The following is a 17240-nucleotide window of genomic DNA, read 5'->3' on the forward strand; positions in this document are numbered from 1 at the left end:
ACCTTGTTCATTTCTGTCTAGTATTCTTTGGTTTTTTCCCCCTTTTGGATAGAAATTTTTCTATCGTTCTTTTCCTCCCATGAATGAATGTATATTATGTATTGATACATGCTCACCCAATTTTGAGTTTTAGTTTCCAATTGGGCGGATTTGATCAACCTGAAATAATCTGATTAAGTTCTGATTAAAACTTGATTGATGATATGGACTGATCAAGATCTGGGCTTTGATATTCAAACGGTTAAGGTCAAGGTAAATCAAAATAATATTAGTCGACTAAGGAACTGACTTTCAGTCTTGGCTATAAATGATTGATCAAAAACTCAGCGTTTTGGTAATGATTCTTTTCTGAAACACAATTTTTTTCAAGTAACACGTTTTTTATTTTCTGTTTCTGTAATAAAAAGACATTTTTGAGCTGCAAATAGTGTTCATTAAACTTGTTTTGAGACTATTGCAGAGAGTTCTAGCTGTACGTTATAGTTATTCTCTCTTTTTCATCTAAACCTCTTCAATTCTAGGAATTTGTGAGACAGATATTGAATTTATCTAAAGCCAATTTTCGCTAAATTAAAGAAACAAATAAAAAGAAGAAAATGTTGAAAATTGGAGACAAAGGTTTTTAGTGTTTTCAAAATTTTTTTTTTTTTCCTTAGGAAAGAAGAGAAAAAAAAGTGGGAAGGGGGAAGTAAAAACTAAATAAAGGGCAAAGCCTTTACAAAGCCATGGAGGCCCTAAGCAAAGCAAAGCGAAAAAAACAAGACAAGGTGCTAAAGTAATAGGGACTAGGATTTCATGTTAATCTCCTTTTTCTTCGGAAGTCTTGAAATCGATGATGAAATCTTCGTGATCAAAGCGACTGCGCCCCTCTGGTACAATGGCTGCTACTCCTGCGACTCTGTAAACGAGGAGAAGGGTCTCCAAATTCAAGAACCCACTAGCTCAATCTCAAGAGCATCTAAGAGGCGGTCCTCAATTTGCAAGTAAGAGGTAGGATGCCACATGTAGGGGAAGGCGAAGGCAACCCTCAAATGGGGAGGGTAACCCAAGAGAGGGGAGGGCTGAGGGAGAAGAAAAGTGAGCTTAGGGGATGAGGAGGGGGCTGGGGAAGACAGGCCAAGAGAGCGATTAGAGATGGGCCTAGGGTCTAGTAAAGATGAGGAAAGAGTTGTGAGAGTTGAGGGTTTTGATGGTTGGATGATTGGAGGTTAGGGGAAAGAGGGGGAAAAGGGGAGGGAGAAGATGGGCTTGGGGGCATGCAGCGAGTCAGGGTGAGACTTAAACAAGTGAAAGGGCAAAGAGTGGGGTTGAATGTATATAGACCTTCCCAGGCCCAACGACTTAGGCCAGGGGGAGGGAAAGAGAAAGAAGGGCTCCAAATTGGGAGGAGAAGTCGTCAAGAGGAGAGAGAACAACGATTAGGAAGTCGCCAAGAGGAGGAGAGGGAAGGAGAGAAGACAAGGAAGCAAGGGGTAACCGAAGATTTTGCAGGACAAGCATCATGGTGGCTTCCACTCAAAATTCATTGGTTTTTCAAAAATCTTGTTTCTTTTCTTTTATTCTTTTTTTTTTGTTTGCCAACCCCTGGTTTTCAAGGCTTTGCCCTGACAAATTCGATGTTCGACCTGGTCACATAGCTGATTGTGGTGGGTGAATCTCCCAGTTTACATCCACAAGATTTCGATACCGGAACCTTGCTTAAGCGGACCAAGCTGCTTACCACTATATTATTTCATCATTATCCTTTTCTTTTCTTTTCTTTTTTGAGAAAATTTCATCATTATCTTGATTCAGTGATATTTATAAGGATAATTTACCTAATAAGAACTTCTATATATGTTGTTTCGTCTACAGAAGTTTTTGTCTCTATATCCATCACAACCACCTTATTCTATCTATTTTCCATTGGTTATACAATAAAATATCATCAATAATTTCCACCCAATCATAAGAAGTCAAAAATAAAATTCTTTATACAAATTAACATTTCAGATTTTCATTGTCGTACCATATTCTTTCTTATTCAGTGCCATAAGAAGTCAAAAACCTGGTAATTCTTTTCATATTACACGTTCTTCTTTCTTATTAGGGAATCTGTACATATGAATTCATTATTAGATCCTATATCAGATAATTTCATGAGTTCAAAATTCCCGAACTTGATAAATTACTTATTTTCTATTTCTGCTCCATTACAACGTGTACACCACCCAGACCCATATCTGGCATGTAGTGGAGAGAAGTCATCATCTAAGTTTTCTGCATTTAGTATTTAAAGGCTTCAATCTCAAAGAGGTAACCATTCTTCCAAAGTGGAAAGCTATAGCTAGCCTATTCATCTCTTGTTATCATCATATATTCCCAAACCAAAATGCATTTTATAGGGTTATCACTTCTGGGTTTTCTATCCTTCACTCTTCCTCTCCAAGGTGTCCTTGGAGCAGACCCTCTCTATAACATCTGCTTCAGCTCCAACAACTACACTTCTAATAGTATCTACCAGGCCAACCTTAGCAAATTGATGTCCGCTCTCTCTCACCGTGTTCCTCCTACAGGTTTCGGGCTTGGCTCAGTTGGCACAGCTGCTGACCGTGTTTATGGGCTTGGTCTATGTCGAGGCGATGTCTCAAGTGATGAGTGCAAAACCTGCATTGCTGGTGCAGAGACAGAAATTGTCAAACGCTGTTCTAATAACAAAGAAGCCATCATTTGGTATGATTATTGTCTTTTGAGATACTCAGATAACGACTTCTTTGGCAAGATTGACCCTCCCAGATTCTTCATATGGAACACTCAGAACGTAAGTGATCCTGAAACATTCAATAACAAAACAAAGGAGTTGCTGAACAACACAGCAACTGAGGCCTATAAGAGTCCAAAGATGTATGCTACTGGAGAGCTGGTGGTTGATGGTTCAGAGAAGCTCTATGGTTTGGCTCAGTGCACTAGAGATCTCTCTAGCGCTTCCTGCAAGGAGTGCTTGGATGTTGCAATAAGCTACCTTCCAACTTGTTGTGATGGTAAGCAAGGAGGAAGAGTTGTTGGCGGTAGCTGTAATATAAGATATGAGCTTTACTCATTTTTAAATTCCTAGAAAATTAAGATCATCGTCATCACGAGGGTTTGGAACTTTGGAGGTCGTCTCCCATGCAGGTAACTGCTAAATAAAGTGTGATCTAGGGATCTCTTTGTCAACCCATGCAAGGGATTCTGGTTTTAAGATTTATTTTATCTGGTTTTGATTTGATGTAATATTTTTTTTTTGGGTAACAATTTGATTTAATATTGTATCACTACAAAAATATGGCTAAGGTGTGTATGTAAATAAAAGCTTTATCGTTGGGTGTCTGAGAAAAAAATTATATTTTACATTTTACATTTGCCTTCCAATGTTATACCCAAAAATAACGAATTAAAATACATTATTATCGATCAAATGATTTTCATTAGTTTAGGCATTTTTATCACCAAAAGACTTTTATACAGAACTTCATTTTGAACTTCTGAGTTTGGCTCAAATCATTTAAAAAAAAAAAGTGACATTTTTCATTTTCTTCGCTTGTTATATATCAAAAGGCCAGCTAAAAATATATTATGACAACTAAGCTTTCGTTAGTTTAATTATTTTTTTTAACCAAAATACTCTTATGTTCTTTCAATTTCTTTCATTCAACCTATCAAGTCTTGTAACTTAATAAAAAATTCATGAAAGAAGGAGGACTTACTTGAAAGGTGAGAAAATCTAACTAAACAAACCTCATGAGACTGAAAAGAAAATACCCATTAAGAAATGAGGGACAAATCGATCGGCATTGTTATTATGATTCAATAGAAATCATTATTAATTTCCACCGCTATAATAATGAATTCATTTTTCAATAAATTATTAAATGAAGTCAAAATATTATTGTTTAACAAATTTGTTCCATTATTAGAAAATTTTCCCACCATCAGTGAAGACTTAAGTGAAACCAAGTTCAATAAATATAGGAAATATCTTACACAAATTTAATGGCATCTCCTTATTCAGTTCCGAATGAGGATTCACATGTAAATATATTATTTATTATAATTGATAATTTTGAATTTATTTTGAAGATCATTCTTTACCAAAGCACTAGATTTTGTCATTCAAAAAATCCCCAGAGTCAATCGATCATTTTTTTTTTTAATACAAGAATTACATAGTATAATAAGAGAAAAAGACTATATCAAAGCTAATTTCTGAAAAAAAATACGACCAGACCGTTCCTCCCTAACAAACGATTATAGCAAACTAGGAAGCACCTCAACATCAAGGTTAAGTTCACCGATCAATAGCATCATCGATTAACCAATCCGCACTTCGATTGGTCTCGCAAACATTATGGACCACCCGCCATAATTGGAAACCCTCATTTATATATCTGATCCATTACAACGTGTACACCACCCATAGTGTTTTAAGCTTCAAAATAGTGGAGAAAAGTCAGCATCTAAATTTTCCATTGGTATTATTTAAAGATCTCAATCCAAAGAGCAGACCATCCACGACATATTTCGTTTTTTTGGCCAAATTCGCCATACATTTCGAATTACCCAAAATGAATTTTCTAGGGTTGTCAATTCACTTTCTTTCTTTGGCGCTTCTTCTCCTGCAAGGTGTTCATGGAGTAGCTGACCCATTTCTCTATAATATCTGCTCCAACTCTCTCTACTCTTCTAATGGTATCTACAAGACCAACTTGAACAATTTTTTGTCTTCTCTCTCCCATCGTGTTCCTCCCACAGGCTTCGGATTTGTCTCAGTTGGCAAAGCTCCTAACCGTGTATATGGGCTTGGCCTATGTCGAGGTGATGCATCAAGAAAAGACTGCAAAACCTGCATTGCCACTGCAAGGACACAAATTCTCAGACGCTGTCCTAGAAAGAAAGAAGCCATCATTTGGTACGATTATTGTCTTTTGAAATACTCACAAAATGACTTCTTTGGCAATATTGAGTCTCCCAGATTCTTCATGTTGAACACCCAGAAAGTCAGTGATCCTTCTTCATTCAATATGAAAACAAAGAAACTGCTAAACAAGGTAGCCACTGAAGCTTATCACAGTTCAAAGATGAATGCGAGTGGAAAGCAAGTGCTTGGTGGTTCGTAAAAGCTCTATGGATTGGCTCAGTGCACGAGGGACCTCTCTAAAGCCAGCTGCCAGTTGTGCCTGAATTCTGCACTAGACCAGCTTCCAACCTGTTGTGATGGTGTACGAGGAGGAAGAGTTGTTGGTGATAACTGTTACATAAGATATGAGCTTTACCCATTTTTAAATTAATTCCCAGCAAATTAATGAGGGTTTAGAAGGAATCCAAATCCTATAGAGCCTGACCTTTTGTGCTACCTGTGCTTCCCGTCATCCAGATGAAGCCATCACTTGTCCTCATTAAATAGTTCCCTTGATTTGGAACCAATGCTTGCGTGAACCATACGTACATGCATGTTTACCCTATAGGGGCATTTTGGTATTTTTGCTTAGTTTTGTTTCGTATTTTGATCTTTTTGGGTATAAACAAAATAGGGATGCAGTATTGCCATCCCCCACCCCCGCAGCGCTATGCAGCATTTAGATTTTCAAGTTCGACCTATGCAAGTATTAACCTTGTGAATTATCAGTACCCTGTCAACGTAGTCCCACTGAAAGCTTAGTATAGTCCAAAGAAGCCAGGAACGATCTCATACCCAAGTCAAAGAACGCACAACTTGATCCTTTGTGTTTTGATCCTTCAGAGCATCTCCAATAAGCCTTTATGATGTTATTTCATCTTGAGTTAGATATATTTTCAGTTCAAATGCTATCTCATGCACTCAACTTGTATTTGGCCTTCGGAGAATTTTGCTTTTGATATTATTATTTCAGGACTCATCAGACTTGATGTAGATAGTTTCATGACATTTTTCATTATCTTATCTTTCACTAAAAGGTCAATTTCATTACAAGTGAAAAAAGAAAGTACAAATTAATTTCAAAGGATGGCTAAATTGGCAAAACACAATTACTTCCACGAAGGAAGTCAAAGTTTGAATCCCTTTGGGGCCGGACATGATGCCCCACCTATATTAATTATAAAAGTTCTCCTGAGGATATAGTCGAAGTGCGTGTACATATCCCAAAAAGAAATTAAATTACATTCTAATTACATGAATGCCTATCTAGGGCAACCCTCCACATCCCTTTCCAATTCAACCTGTATCATCATACTCATGAGAAGTAATACATGGAAGCAGAAATTTTGATCTTTTGCTGCTAAGAAAGCTAGGAAATCAGCTATTGGGTTCGCTCCATGGTGCAATATGTTATCTTCCATGCGTACAGTCCGCAGAAGCTAACGCTGTAAAATAAACCAAGGAGGTCCTTCCCCTCTTCATTAAGTAAACTAGCTACTCCATCTTCCGTTTATGATGATCAGGGTTGAGACTAGCATTGACCATATATTAGGATTCCTATTTGATCTATTTAGTGCAATTTCGCCCAACTTAGCATTGAAGGTCAGAGAAGAAAACTTCCTTCTTTTTGTGGAAGGATGTACCTTTCCTGTGCTTGATTCGCTAAGATATACTAATTAAATTGATTAAAAATTCATAATGTATTAAACCTAACTTAGACTTATAATAATTATGATTAATATATTAGTTCTGACCAACTTGATTACACCCATAAACTTTAATCAAGATAGATCAAATCTCTTAAAAATATATATATTTACTAGGTGCATAACATTTAGTTACTCATAAATAGACCAAACCTGTTGTGTGGTTTAATTCTCTTTTAATTATAAGGATTTTCAAGGCTCGAACACATATACTACAACTCTCAAAATTTCTAATCAGACTTGTGTTAGGAAAATAGATTGTTCAATTATTCTAATTTATGTTGGTATTGATCTTTTCCCTCCCTACTCCCATGAATAAGTCTACAAGTCTAACAGTTCATTTCTATCTTTTATTTTCAATACATTTGTTGGCTTTTGTTGATCTTTGTTTTCCCTTTTCTATCGACTAAGTCTAAAAGTTTAAGATTCAAAAATAAATAAAAACATTAAGACCCTTTTTGGTATCATTTTTTTAATTGTAATTTTTCATTTTTTATGTATTTGGTATTTATTCTCAAAACTATTTTTATTGATAACCTATTCTTATTAATATGTTTTACATATAATTTTTAAATAAATATGGAAAGAATTTTACTAAGTCAACCTTATTGTTGGAAAAATTACAACCAACCATCGTAGATCAACTATTTGAATTGGCATTTAAGGATAGGATAATTATTCATCCGTAGAATTGTTCCATTATGACCTCTACACGGTTCCCATTTTTGACATTATTAATTCCGGGCCTATTTTGAACTTCACAAGAGAAGGAAAAAATCTACACCAGAAGCTCCCATGTTTGTTATTTAAAGGTATAATGAACCCTCAGAGAAAACCATCCATCCAGTTTGAAAAACTAGCTTGTTCATCCCCCTTCATAATGCATTTCCTAGAGTTATCACCTCTCTCTCTTCTCTTTCTCGCTTTTCTTCTCCCAGCAGTTCTTGGAGCAGAACCTCTCTCTTACATCTGCTCCAACTCTGGTAACTATACTTCCAATGGTGCCTATGAGACTAACCTGAACAAGTCGATGTCTTCTCTCTCTTATACGGTTCCTCGTAATAAAGGCTTCGGGTATGTCTCAGTTGGCAAAGATTCTGATGATCGAGTTTACGGTCTCGGTCTTTGTCGAGGTGATGTCTCAAGCAGCGAGTGTAAGACCTGTATCACAGATGCAAAGACACAAATTCTCCAAAGCTGTCCAAATGACAAAGAAGCCATCATCTGGTACGATTATTGTCTTCTGAAATACTCAGATGAAGATTTCTATGGCAAGATTGACACCAAATACAAAGTCTACATGTATAACACACAGAACGTAAGTGATCCTGAAACTTTCAATCAGAGAGTTAAAGAGTTGCTGAACGATGTAGCAACTGAAGCTTATGACCATAGTTCAAAACTGTATGCTACTGGAGAACAAGAGTTTGATGGTTCAGACAAGCTCTATGGTTTGGCTCAGTGCACCAGGGACCTCTCCAGGGCTAACTGTAAGGAGTGCCTGAATGATGCGATAAGTGATCTTCCTAGTTGTTGTGATGGTAAACAAGGAGGAAGAGTTCTTGGTGGTAGCTGCAATATAAGATATGAGATATACTCTTTTGTCAATTAACATCATGCATTAGTAGGGCTTTGGAGGTCACCGTACACGTTACTATTAAATAAAGTGTTGCATAGGATCCATCCCTCTGTATACACATGCATGTGTACCATATATGTTTCCTGTTAATATAATTCACTTTTATTTAATCATGTAATATTTTTTCAATTTAATTTTTATTTTTTCAGAATTGTTTGTGAAATTTGGTTTGTAGCACCCCCCTCCCAATAGAGCTTCAGTGCTGCCCAATAATTGTGCAGTATTGAGCTGCATACGGTGAGGATGGAATGAGTGGTCGAGATCAAACTATTTTCTTCCTTTTTTTTTTTTTTTTTTTTTTTTTACTATTTCAACCATGTCTACCTATAACCAAAAAACAATATATGCAAAATTAGTGGTCGAGATTTCAACCTCGACCACTCGGTTCCATTGTGGCCATATGCAGTTCAATTCTGCGCATGAAGGGGTTCAAATACACAAGACAAGATTCATGTGGTAAAGACTATGTCCATTACCAAGCTCTATGATGGTTTAACCAAGAATACAGCCTTAAAAATATTTTTTCTACACCATGTCAAAACATGAGAGATGTATTTGTAACAAAAAGGTGAGACCCCGACCCAACAAAAAGATCAAAATGCCCTTATATAAACGCTAATCCCCTCACTACCAAAAAAAGGGTTTAAGGCTACAACTTATCCCTACGGAAGCTGCACTTACCGTAGGGAAAAAGGATTTCTACCTGCGGGCTTCCCATGCCCGTAGGCATAAAACAATAAATTACTACGGCTTTCTTATACCCGTAGGAAAAAAGGATTTTTAACTGCAGTTGCATTGAAACAGTAGTCATAAATCGATAAAATTACTATGGCTTCCTCATTCCTATAGAAAAAAATGAATTTTACCTACAGTTACATTAAACCGTAGGCATCAATCGATAACTTACATAGGAAAAAATGATTTTCACCTGCGGTTACATTTAAGTCGTAGGCATAAATCAATAAAATATTAAGGAAAAAATTATTTTTACCTGCGGTTACATTTAAGCCGTAGGCATAAATCGATAAAATTACTGTAGTTTCTTTTAAGCCATAGGCATAAATCAACAAAATTACTATGGCTTCCTCATTCCTGTAGAAAAAAAATGAATTTTACCTGCGGTTACATTAAACCGTAGGCATCAATCGAAAACTTACATAGGAAAAAATGATTTTTACCTACGGTTACATATAAGCTGTAGGCATAAAGCTATACATTACAGGATTTTTATTTGTGGCAGCGTTGCTGCCAGCAGCCAGTAGCCCAAATTTTGCCACTTAGGCAAAATATGATCGAACGGTGTCAATTGAAAATGCGGGGGTTCAATGGTAAATACAAATATATATTTTTTTCACTAAAGGATTTTTCAATTTTGCCAATTTACAAAAGGAACCGACAATTATTGTTGCTTCAATAACCCCTCCGACACCGGAGTTGGAACTGGCACCATCACCATTGCCATCCCATTAAAGAAAATAGAACCAAAGAGCATATTGGATTGAAGGAGTTTTTGAAGGTACCTGATCCTATGCACAACATGAACGAAGATGAGTTGCTGTGGAGAGCATCGGTGGTTCCTCCAACTGAGGAGTTCCCTTTCAACTTTATCCCCAAGGTTGCTTTCATGTTCTTGAGAAGGGAAACTTTGCCATTTGCTCCTGTTTGGGAGAAATTCTTTGAAGGATATGAAGGGTTTTACTTTGTTTACGTTCATTCTAATCCATCTTTCGATGGAACAAACCTTGAAGATTCAGTGTTCGGCGGTCAAAGGATTCCCAGTAAGGTCAATCATTTTTCATTATTTTTTCCACATATTATTAGTTTCTTTGTTCGATTCTTTAGCAACATCATCTTCTCTCTCTTCACCTTTCGAAGGTTACTCATTTTATAGAATTTCTGATAGGGGTGAAGAATCAAACTCGATCTAGGGTTTGCAATGAATGATTAGCATTTGATAAAATCAAGGATTTGGATTTGTAAATTTGCAAAGAAAATTATATAACAAATTACACAACACTCGCTATAAAGGGGGTAAAACATTGGTACACCCGCTATTACCTCCTAAATTACACGGCACCCACACTCAAAATTAAAAGTTACCCACAGTTACATTTTCGGTTAAGTGTACGTGTAAAATGACCAAAATGCCCTTACTTATATTTAAAGCATTTAAAATTTGATTTTCAAATTACCAAAACACTCTCTGGGTATGGAAATGACAATATTACCCCCATTTTGGATTCAATAAATTACAATAAATCTTCACTGTAAATTTATTAATTATACAGCTGAAGTAAATTTACAAAATTATCCTCCCTTATGGGAAATTACTAGAATACCCCAATTGTATCCCCTAATAGTGTCTCTGCAAACCCCATTTCTCCATCGTCTCTTCTGACCACCCCCCGCTACTCTCTCTACTCTTCAACTTCCTGGAGTGAAAGCAACTTCTTGGAGTGAAAGCGTCGATTCCCCTTTTTTGGAATGGGTTGTATGACAAATTAAGCCATTTCAAAGTGGAAATGTTTCCGAGAAACGACATAATGGTTCCATTAAAGATATTCCCAACGAGTGATAGCACCTCGAGACGTGGGAATCGGCCGAAGCTAACCTGAATTTTGGCACTGAAGTTGTTTCCAGTGAGGTCGAGGTGAAGGAGATTTGGAACGTTAGAGAGGGAAAACGGAAGGGCACCCACAAGAAGGTTCTGAGCGAGGTTGAGATGCTGGAGATTCCAACACGCAAAGATTCCTTCTGGAAGGGAAGAGTTGATGGAATTGTTGTATAGCGAGATGTAAGAGAGGTTATGGAGCAACAAAGAATGGTATGAAAAGGTCCGGCGATGTTGGTGCTGGAGAGGTCGACGGAGCTGATGAAACCGGTGACAGAGTTGCATTTAATGCCTTTCCATTTACATGGAGTGTCATCTCTCTTGTTCCAGTTGTAGAACGCTGCATCTAGGTCATCAAAGCATTAGTGGAGAGGGGAATCAACGCTTTCACTCCGAGAAGCTGGAGAGCAGAGAGAGGCGTGGCATTAATGGAGAGCAATGGAGGGTGGTCGAAGGAGACGATAACGGAGAAACGGGGTTTGCAGAGACACGCACTATTAGGGAGTCAAATTGGCGTATTTTAGTAATTTAGCATAATGGAGGGTAATTTCGTAAATTTACTTTAACTGTGTGATTGATAAATTTACAGTGAGGGTATCAATGTAATTTACTGAATCCAAAATGGGGGTAATATCATCATTGAAAATTAAATTTTAAATATAAGTAAGGGCATTTTGGTCATTTTATACATACACTTAAATTATGTAGGAAAATATTATTCTATTTAAGCCGTAGGCATAAATAAATAAAATAATTTTTTTACTACAGATAACACTTTTCCATAGTGTAAAAGACTTCTAAAGAATAGAATTCATGCGCGTTAATAGTTTTTGTGTTCCCGCTAAAGGTCCCTCTCTCCCACTCCTCCGGTATACACTCATCCTTTGGTATACACTCATTAAAATAACTCTTGCATGATCATTTTATCACTCTATGGCCAATGTGGTCATGTAAACAAAATAATTTGACTTTAATCAGTTTATTGCGTACCTTCACTAATGATGTGAAATGTGAAGGTGTCTTCTAAGGTTTTAATTTTGGAGGGTGTGCGTCATGTTTCCAATGAAAATGAAAGGGGCTCATGTAAAAAATTCTTACAAATACTATTTAGGATTTCAAATAAATTTATAAAGTGAGGGTAAAATTGTAAAAGCAAATTTGAAACAAGAGGAAACTTGACGGTGTTAGATGTGGAGGGGGGCTTTGTAAGGTTTCAATTTTGAAGGGCGTGCGTTGAGTTTTCAATTGAAATGGAGGGGGCTCAAGTAGAAAACTATCTATTAAAAAGACAATTTCATTACAAGTGAAAAACAAAGTACAAGATTTAACAAAAACAAACAAAAAAAAAAAGAACAAATTAATTCCAAAGGATTGCTCAGTTGACAAAAGACAAATACTTACACGTAGAAGGTCAAGGTAACCTACAAACCCCACCAATGCTGTAATCTTTTGTTATCTCAAACATAAAATAGTTTATGATGGTCAGGTTTGATCGTAGCAGTGACCATAGTATTAGGATTCCTATTAGATCTATTTAGTCCATTTTAGCCCAACTTAGCGTTGAGGGTCAGAGAAGAAAACTTCCTTTTTTGGGAAGGATGTACCTTTCCTAGCTGTGCTTGATTCGCTAAGATATACTAATTAAATTGATTAAAAATTCATAATGTACTAAACCTAACTTAGACATATAATAATTATGATCAATATATTAATTCTGACCAACTTAATTACACCCATAAACTTTAATCAAGATAAGATCAAATCTCTTAAAAATATATATATTTAGTAGGTGCATAACATTTAGTTACTCATAAATACACCAAACCTGTTGTGTGGTTTAATTCTCTTTTAATTATTAGGATTTTCAAGGCTCGAGCACATACACTACAACTCTCAAAATTTCTGCCGTAACTAATCAGACTTGTGTTAGGAAAATAGATTGTTTGGATTATTCTAATTTATGTTGGTATTGATCTTTTCCCTCCCTACTCCCATGAATAAGTCTACGAGTCTAGATCTAATTCAAAATTCAAAAGAAAAAAGAATAAATGGGTGGAACAAATCACAGTTTATTTCTATCTTTTCTTTTTAATACATTTGTTGGCTTTTCTTTAATCTTTGTTTTCCCTTTTCTATGGATTAAGTCTAAACATTAAGACCCTTTTTGGTATCAATTTTTATTATCATTTTTTTATGTATTTGGTATTTATTCTTAAAACTATTTTTATTGATAACCTATTATTAATATGTTTTACATGCAATTTTTAACTAAATATGGAAAGAATATCACTAGGTCAACCTTATTGTTAGAAAAATTACAACCAACCCTCGTAGATCAACTATTTGAATTGGCATTTAAGGATAGGATAATTATTCATCCGTAGAATTGTTCCATTATGACCTCTACACGGTTCCCATTTTCACATTATTAATTCCGGGCCTATTTTGAACTTCACAAGAGAAGGAAAAAATCAACAGCAGAAGCTCCCATGTTTGTTATTTAAAGGTATAATGAACCCTCAGAGAAAACCATCCATCCAATTTGAAAAACTAGCCTGTTCATCTCCCTTCATGATGCATTTCCTAGGGTTATCACCTCTCTGTCTTCTCTCTCTCGCTTTTCTTCTCCCAGTAGTTCTTGGAGCAGAACCTCTCTCTTACATCTGCTCCAACTCTGGTAACTACACTTCCAATGGTGCCTATGAGACCAACCTGAACAAGTCGATGTCTTCTCTCTCTTATACGGTTCCTCGTAATAAAGGCTTTGGGTATGTCTCAGTTGGCAAAGATTCTGATCGAGTTCATGGTCTCGGTCTTTGTCGAGGTGATGTCTCAAGCAGCGAGTGTAAGACCTGTATCACAGATGCAAAGACACAAATTCTCCAAAGCTGTCCAAATGACAAAGAAGCCATCATCTGGTACGATTATTGTCTTCTGAAATACTCAGATGAAGATTTCTATGGCAAGATTGACACCAAATACAAAGTCTACATGTATAACACACAGAACGTAAGTGATCCTGAAACTTTCAATCAGAGAGTAAAAGAGTTGCTGAACGATGTAGCAACGGAAGCTTATGACCATAGTTCAAAATTGTATGCTACTGGAGAACAAGAGCTTGATGGTTCAGACAAGCTCTATGGTTTGGTTCAGTGCACCAGGGACCTCTCCAGGGCTAACTGTAAGGAGTGCCTGAATGATGCGATAAGTGATCTTCCTAGTTGTTGTGATGGTAAACAAGGAGGAAGAGTTCTTGGTGGTAGCTGCAATATAAGATACGAGATATACTCTTTTGTCAATTAACATCATGCATTAGTAGGGCTTTGGAGGTCACCGTACACGTTACTACCAAATAAAGTGTCGCATAGGATCCATCCCTCTGTATACGCATGCATGTGTACCATATATGTTTCCTATTAATCATGTAATATTCTTTCAATTTAATTATTATTTTTTCAGAATTGTTTGTGAAATTTGGTTTGTTGCGCTCCCCCCCCCCCCCCGCCACTCCAAGAGAGCTTTAGTGCTACCCAATAATTGTACAGCATTGAGCTGTGTACGGTGAGGATGGAATGAGTGGTCGAGGTCGAAATCTCGGCCACTCATTGAATGTCTACATATAACAAAATATATATATATATATATATATGCAAAATGAGTGGTCGAGATTTCAACCTCGACCACTAGGTTCGATCGTGGTCATATGCAGCTCAGACAAGATTTATGTGGTAAAAACTATGTCCATTACCAAGATTTATGATGGTTTAACTAGGAATACAGCCTTAAAAATATTTTTTCTACACCATGTCAAAACATGACAGATGTAGTTGTAACATAAAGGTGAAACCCCAACCCAACAAAAATATCAAAATGCCCTTATATAAACACTAATCCCCTAAAGACACCACGGAATTTAAACTAAAGCTCTAATATCACTGTGAGGCCAAGGTGTTTGACCCTAGTGCTAGATTGAATCACGAAGAAAGAAAAATAGAAGAGAACACCCAAATTGATGATGGAATTCGGGCAAATCCAAAACCTACATTTTCGGAGCTCAAGATAGAACTCATTGCACGATACCAACACTAAGAACCTTACTATGCTATACAATAACAAATCAAAACAATGAACCTCATATCCGAGATCTTAAAACCATGCAAATACATGCCAGATTACAACATAGACTGAACATAGGGATGGATAAAAAAAGAGGAAAGAATCCTAAATTTCAACAACTGAAACCTAGGATGATAACCCACTTCAAAAATCCAAAAAGAGGTATTCTCCGGTTACACTCAAGTTAAATGGTGCCGGTTCAAGTTTCAATCCATCCTTAACGCTGCCTTGAAGAAGACATCTCCTTTTCATACGATTTTTCATATAACAGATATCAGGATGAAATTCAAATAGAGCATTATTATCCTTAGTGAATTGGGAGACCGATAATAAATTCTTACAAATAGAGAGCACATAAATAAAATAATTCAAATAAACTGGAGAAGAAGATGTGCCAATATTCATGCTACCAATATTACTAATAGGAAGATCAGCACCATTACCAACTTGAACCCAATCTGAACCATGGTAATATGGAGATCCTCAAGAGCATTGGTGATGTGATGTATAGAGCCAGAGTCAAGGTAGCAATTCACTAATCTAAGCAATGACATAATGTCACTAGGGCAATGGGTGATTGTCATGAGTACTACTACCCTTTCAGCAGGGGTATTGAAGCCGGTTAACCCATGATGTTAGTGGTTGGGTCCTATGTGTCAAGCAGACCCACTATCATAATAGGGAGGTAGGGTTGCATATAATAGATAAGGGCTCAAGGGCACTCAAGACCAGTAACCAACCCTTGAGAGGACATGAAGAACATCCTGTCCATTATATGTGGATGACCATTGGGTTAAGGAATGGGGTCCAATAGATGCCTCCCGTTAAGGATTCCATTCATAGGCGGGAAAGTATCGAACCAACAGGGCACTAGGCATGAGGGGAGATATTAGATATTGAACCGAGTTGGTTAGTGCCATAAGGGAAGTATCTATACCACATGTAGTACGAGACTGTATGACTTTGCATTGGGCTTAGGATTATCCTTGACACGTGGTAGATCTTATACCAATGGTGATGTGAGAGAGTGGTGACCTAATCCCCAACCATGGCTTGACAGGACTTCACCCAACAACTGCAGAGAACCCAACAGACGTCCTTGAGTGTCATGAGGGAAGAGTGAGTAAGACCGCCCAAAGAATACTAGTGTATGACTTAATGCGTATCTACCATAGAGACTTCATGATAGAATTAGAAGCATAATATCATAATCATTCATATATCATATCATTATCATTATTTACATTATCGATATTCATGTTATATGTGTGGTGTGGAATCTTGTGAATGAATGTGTGATACAATGTTAAGTTGATCTCACTGAGTTCTGTTGAACTAATTCCTTTTTATATGTCTTTTTCTGTTAGATTATATTGCAGGTTATGAGGATTTCTTCCAAATGTGGGATTCTTTGCCAACATATCTTCTTAAAGGAGTGACCAAAGAAGAAGTGGATGCACATGGAGCTTCATATCAATGTTAAGACTATTATTATGGAATTGGTTTCCATTAGAGAATTAGTGGTTTACTTTCCTCTGCGAATAAAACTATCCTCTTTTCTCTTTAAAACTCAGATTTATACCTTTTGATTTGAAATAATGGATGATTGTAACCATTATTTCGGGAAAGTGATTCAGCATATTATTAAGAAAAACTATATTTCCATGTATTTACAATTGTTTATATCAATTTACCAAGGAAAGAGGACCCCACAAGGGACCAACAAACAAAGACACAGGGAAAAAAAGGAGAAGAGCCACCCAGCAAAACAAAGAGAAGAGCCGGCCCGACCAAGGAGACAAGAGGAAAGAGAGAAAACCAAAAGAGGAGAGAACCGAGGGCCAGGAGACGGAGGAGGCCGAGAGCGAGAGGGGCCACGGAACAACGGGGGAAAGAAGAAGGCCGAACGCGCCGGAAGCGAAAGACGAGGCACCGAGAAAAAAAAGGGGCCCGGAAAGGACGGGGCCCGGCGGGCGAAAAGAGGCCGGGAAAAAGGGGGAGCAAACAAAAAGAGACCGACAAAGAAGCGGGGAGAAAAAGGGGCCGGAGCGGAGGAGAAAAGGGGGAGGGGGCCGGGCAGGGGGCCACAAAATAAGAGGGGGGGGGAGAGGGCCCGGTGACATGAAGGTATTTTTTTGCATATGGTTGGCTGTGGGGTCGTCTTTTGTCCGGTGTACTCCAAGTTTTCGGTTTTCATAATTTTATATTTGAAACTTGATTTATTCTTGTCCGTTTGATTCTATTATATCATAT

At 37.1% G+C, this 17240-nt stretch overlaps 4 pseudogenes; all 4 read left to right on the forward strand.

The window, feature by feature from the left end:
- Positions 1 to 2367: 2367 nt before the first annotated feature.
- On the forward strand, positions 2368 to 3094 carry LOC149004365 (antimicrobial ginkbilobin-2-like protein pseudogene; annotated as a pseudogene).
- A 1489-nt stretch (positions 3095 to 4583) lies between these two features.
- On the forward strand, positions 4584 to 5306 carry LOC149004366 (antimicrobial ginkbilobin-2-like protein pseudogene; annotated as a pseudogene).
- A 2173-nt stretch (positions 5307 to 7479) lies between these two features.
- On the forward strand, positions 7480 to 8366 carry LOC149004367 (antimicrobial ginkbilobin-2-like protein pseudogene; annotated as a pseudogene).
- A 5055-nt stretch (positions 8367 to 13421) lies between these two features.
- Positions 13422 to 14278, forward strand: LOC149004368 (antimicrobial ginkbilobin-2-like protein pseudogene; annotated as a pseudogene).
- Positions 14279 to 17240: the final 2962 nt, after the last annotated feature.

This window comes from Hakea prostrata, chromosome 9, assembly GCF_041222555.1.
Source record: "Hakea prostrata isolate BN-2017 chromosome 9, UWA_Hpros_2, whole genome shotgun sequence".
NCBI classification, from domain to species: domain Eukaryota; kingdom Viridiplantae; phylum Streptophyta; class Magnoliopsida; order Proteales; family Proteaceae; genus Hakea; species Hakea prostrata.